Raw genomic sequence first — 5,883 nt, forward strand, 5'->3', positions numbered from 1 at the left:
CTTGATGAGTGCATGTATGCTTCTGCTGTCTATTAAAGGAACAGTGATTGTCCCAGTAGAAACCTAATACCTGTGTATTTTGAAAACAGAAACCATTCCATCGTCTCACAAAAATGAAAAATAAGTAAGCTGTTGTTCTCTTACCTTGGTTCTCCAGAGGTTCAAAGCTGAGTTGGCTGTTTGGTTCAACTGAACATTGTGTCTTGGAAATACTGTGTTTCTACAGACTGTATTCTGACGACTGAAAGTTTCTGTAGTTGTCTCAGGAGCTGGAACCGCCACCTTGGGCCTTTCTCTTAGCACTGAGTTTCCACTCTCCCCCTCTCCAAATTCATGTCACATACAGTTGCTTATTAAGGAGATAGCAGAAATCTCAGATGCTTGCTCCTGGCTCCTACATGTACTAGTGCCTAATAATTGTTAAATTTGGCCCGGACTACACTGACCTCTTATGTGCAGTGTCTCCTCAGCCTAAGAATCTGCTTTCAGCACCTGCCCATCTTCACTATGGTTATCTAAAGATACCAGTCCACAAGTTTGGAAATCTACCTCAGAACTATTTAAACTAGGGGTATAGCTAGTTCAACTATACCCTATCCTGAAATGGTTCTTGGAATTCATTTCTAATTTTGGACACTGCAACTGTTCACATATAGTATAGAATAACCCACCAATCCTAGCACCTGAAGAAGATAACCTGGATTTTCCGTGAGGACAGTGGAAAAAAATATGCCAACCTTTATTGGGTTGTAGTAAGGACAGTGATAAGCCCCTTCAAGTCAAGGGCCCTTACAGGAAACAGACCAACTCAAGGCTATCTTAGCTGGAGTTCATGTACCATGTATGAATTAAGAACAAGGACAGCCAAAGGTGTTGACAGGGAAGTGCTAGTTTCTTCAGGTAGTTTCTGAGCTGCAGCTCACTTAAGCAAACACAGAGGCACTTGCTGGCTGGAGCTGAGCCAAAAAAAATGCAGAACTTATTTTGCAGAAAATTCCACTGCACTTTCAAAAAAAATCAGATCTTCAATGTTTTTAATGAAGTTTTCAAACAGATGTGGAAAACATATATCTGCTCTAAAGAGACCAGAAAGGAATCTAGAGCTTGGTCACCTAGTAAAGATTCCTTGGTCAGTCATCTTGGTTGATAAATTTGTGCAAATAGGACACTTGTGTGTCACACCCCCACAATGCCTTCTCTTCACAGCAACATATTTGCCTCTGACCTTTTGATAAGAGTGGCAGGGAGTATTTATATGTGCACTTTAATGTGCAGTAAACTATTTTACTGTGCATTAAGGCACCTTGTAAAAACTGTGACATTACACTAGTGAGCAATAAAATAGTCTACTGCACATTAAGCATCACTAAAAAAGTATGCAGATGTGCTACTGTGCATTAGCACAGCATGCTTGGAGGTACTAAATTTAATGTGCATTAGAAAAGATGCATTAGTGCATGTGTAGATGCACCCACAGATTCCTATTAATGTCCAAGTAGAATTTGAGAACTATCGTTAAAGTACTTAATGGTCAGGAACCTGGTCATTTAAGGTTCCCTTTCTTCATAGTTTCATAGTTGGTAGGGTCGGAAGGGACCTGAGCAGATCATCAAATCCGACCCCCTGCCATGGCAGAAAAGAGTATTGGGGTCAAACGACCCCAGTAAGGTGTACATCTAACCTCCTCTTAAAGACCCCCAGGGTAGGAGCCAGCACCACTTCTCTTGGAAGTTGGTTCCAGCTCCTAGCCACCCTGACCATGAAGTAGCGCCTCCTGATATCTAGCCTGAATCTACCCTCTGCCAGCTTGTGACCGTTATTCCTGGTCACTCCTGGTAGTGCACATGGGGACAGGGACTTCCCCAGTGCCTGCTGGTCTCCTCTGACTAGTTTGTATACAGCCACTAGATCCCCACTCAACCTTCTCTTGTGGAGGCTGAATAGGTTCAGGTCCCTTAGCCTGTCCTCCTAGGGCCTGCCCTGCTACCCTCTGATCATGTGAGTGGCCCTCCTCTGGACCCTCGCCATATCCACATCCCTCCTGAAGTGCGGTGCCCAGAACTGGACGCAGTACTCCAGCTGCGGCCTGACCAGTGTCACATAGAGGGGGAGTATAACCTCTTTGGACCTGCTTGAGATGCATCTGTGGATGCATGACAAGGTACGGTTGGCCTTCCTGACTGCATCCCCACACTGTCAGCCCATGTTCATTTTGGCATCAGTAATGACTCCAAGATCCTTTTCTGCCTCTGCACTGACGAGAAGAGAGTCCCCCAGCCTGTAGGTATGCTGCTGGTTCTTCTTCCCCCTGTACATCACCTTGCACTTGTCAGTGCTGAAACCCATCCTGTTCTCATCTGCCCACCCCTGTAACCTGTCTAGGTCTGATTACAAGCTATTCCTCCCTTCTAGCATGCCCACTTCCCCCCGCAACCTTTCTTGTTGTATCTCTTTCACCAGATTGGTAGTTAAGATCAGCTGGAAAGCCCCTGTTGAAGCTAAATGCTTCCAGGTCTTTTCCTGTTGAAGGCCCTGTCAAATTTTCTTCTCTTTGGAAGTCCACAGGAGCCTAGTACGTTTTTACATTATGATGCAAGATATTTTCATTTGGCTTAGCTTTTGTCTAATTAACTTCATTTTTTACTTGAGTTTGAATTTTGTTCCTACATAAGAATTATGTTTTTAATGCTACCCGTTCTGATCATTTGATGTAATTGATAGTTGTTAGCATTTTAATTATAAATAATTGTTCTGCTGCTATGGTAACAGGTGCTGTAAAAATCAATAAGATATTTTCTACCTTGGCATGCTACTTCAGTCCCAAACACTGTGAAGTATAATTATGAACAACTGGCTCCAAATATGTCAAATTTTGGTTGGTCAGTGAATAACTGTTTAATCATATTGAAATAAATGGTTGATGTCAATGGAAATAAGCCATCTGCTGCCTCATTTGGTAAACAGTCTTGAGTCTGTGAAAGCTCGAATTAGGGTCTACCTCAAATAAATATTTAAGATTTGACAAATAGATTTAACAATTTTAATATAACTGTTTTGTAGTATGCTCAGAGCAATCATGCTGTCTCTTTCGTTTAAAGAGCACATTGTTCATTCTGGATACATCCATAAGTGTATAGTTAAAAACAAAGACAATATAGAGTTAAACAAACAGCATATTAAAAGCCAAAAATAGCTTTCCTCAAAACTAATATAAATCAGTGCAAAGCTCAGGTAGATAAATTGTTCAACTGCGAATTGGCTCCTTTCTACCTCACATCCCAAGACAAAAATCTCTCTGCAACAGATAATCCTCCTCTCAGAAAGCAACAGAGATTCCCACACTGTGATACTATTGTGTTTAAAAAAATTGGATTCAAAAGAGTTTGTTTGTAGTCCTATATAGAGTTCCTCCAACCAAGCAAAAACACACAATGTCTGCAGTTCTTGTGTCCATGCTAAGTAGGATTATTATTGCAACAAATCCATTGAGTAAAAGTAATCAATCTAAGCTCAACTCAAACCATCTCCCCTTTTCAGACAGCAAGTAGTTTTTTCTCCCTCCTACTGCTAGAAAAAGCCAGAATTATAGCATCATAAAAGAAGGTCACAATGAACCCTAGGTCACTTCAAGTCACTTATCCCTGTGGTAAGTTTTGACCATCTGCTTAAAACCACGTAAGGAGAGCAGTAGTAACAGTAGAAGCCTGGATGGTTTTTGCCTTCTGCTTTATGTTGTGAGGTTTCTGCCTTTTCTGTCTTATATTAAGGCACCTGCAGTGTGTTTTGACATGTGTACTGCATCCCAGTTAAACTCTCCCTTTGGCCCAGTCGCCAGAATGAACACTCAGGTGTTAGTGGGTTTTTTAAATTACCAGTACCATTAGAGGAAACTGAAAAGACAGTAGAAAACAGATAATATTTATTATCCTTGAGCCTTAGGATGGAAGTCCTAATGTTGCAACAATAATGTACTAGGGCAGGGGTTGGCAACCTGCCACTCTGGAGCCACATGCAGCTTTTCAGAAGTTAATATGCATCTCCTTGAACCTTTGCACAAGCACACGGTGACCAGCTTCCAGTTTGAACTTTGTGGTAGAGGCAGGGATAGGATCTGGTTCTCCAGGGTAGAAGTTACCAGGTGATTCTCTTTGCTCTCCCTGTGGTTTCCTGCTTCATCCTCCACAGGCTCTCCCACTTATGCAGCAAATGAAAGATTGGAACCTTGGACAATCATCGTCTTCCCTACACAACTCTGATTTTATGGCAGAGCAGGTCAGTGAAGCAGTGATGTATATAATAGGTGATTAGGAAATTAAAGTCTAATACGGTCCACAAGAGGAGTGAATTAAGGTTCTGTGAGAACCTCCCAAATGTTGCCTGTTTGACTGTAAAAGAACATTAAGGTTGCAACATCCACGTACATATCTAAAAGGACCAGCTTAAGGCCAGAGGGCATGGTCATCATCACTGGTGTAACTATTAAAATAAAAAAATCTCACTTATGATGATAAGCTTGAGCTCAGCCCCTTCCCACCACAATCAGGTTTACTCCATAAGCCACATTTTACCCTATCTTGCTCCATTTTCCATTTCACTGTCAATCCAGTTCAGTTGTCCTTACTCTGTTACTCTAATAGCTCAGCGCACCCTGGCACCTATTTTCATACCAGTCTTGTGCTACTCTTTTAATTTAGAGTAACAGATGCTTTAAGGATAAGCTCATAGCCTGTCTTAAATTTTGAATAACTTGAATGTTCATATCCTGTATTTTACATGTAAAATAAGTTGCTGCTTCTAAGACAATAGGGAAGTGAAGAAGCTGGCAAACCAGGTAAATCATAAATAAATAGACATTGGAATAAAGCTGAACGTGTACGATTGGCAATAATTAATTTCACCAATACTAAGAAATGTTTACATATACTGCTAAACTTCTATGTGCTATGTTCTAAAGTCCTATGTTAAAATTCTTTGCTATGCTGTTGGATAAAGTTCCCCATGATCCTTTCTGGCTTTCAAGTCTATGCATTTGCAAAAAAAATGGATAGTCTCAAGATGAATTTAAATATCTCTTAGGAATGTAGATGATAGCTTTCTCCAGTAGTAAGCCTTCAGTGAAAGATCAACGTTATATGCCACTACCTTCTCTGAAGAATTCACACCGTAGATATTTGTTTTTTGTGGAGGCTCCATCTACATATTAGTTTACATATGAACTACAATGCTGCCCACCTCCAAGTAGACTGTTTCTCTCTAAAATACCAAAAATTAAGTTAAGTTTTCTATAGTTGATACCAGAAGGATATATCTTGATCTGAGTTCTTAAACATACCAGCTACAAAAAAGGTAAGCACCAGCATCCAAAGATGTGGATTCATTGCAGGAATTCTGCTCTACCTTAGGAAAGATTCCTGCTGGAGAACTGTGCCCTTGGTAGGTACATTTTAGACTGATGTCATTCTTTCCTTTTTCTATTATGGATGCAAATACATTATAATTAGGCAAAAACATTTCATATTACAGTCTGGTATTGTTAGTGCTTGATGGAGGTCCAGTATTTTGCCAAGTTATTCCTTTCAGAAAAACAGTTACAAACATATTAGAACAATTTTCTGTTATGTAATACTTTTTCATATGTAGATTATTATGGAGATGTTAGGAAAATATCTCTGTAGACCCATATTTTATTATGGCAGCAGCTTTATTGAATCAAATGTCTCCTCCATTTATAGTACACCAGTATTATAAGCTTTGGCATTTCCAAAAGCTAAACCTGTCAAAGACAGATAAGCTATTTCTAGTGCTATCATGAATTGAAAAGGATGGGTTACAGGTTCAAATTCTGGTATATTTAGTGCAGAACTCCAACTTCCCAAAGAAGAG

This window comes from Gavialis gangeticus, unplaced genomic scaffold (assembly GCF_001723915.1).
Source record: "Gavialis gangeticus isolate Ggan-Ray unplaced genomic scaffold, GavGan_comp1, whole genome shotgun sequence".
Classification (NCBI taxonomy): domain Eukaryota; kingdom Metazoa; phylum Chordata; order Crocodylia; family Gavialidae; genus Gavialis; species Gavialis gangeticus.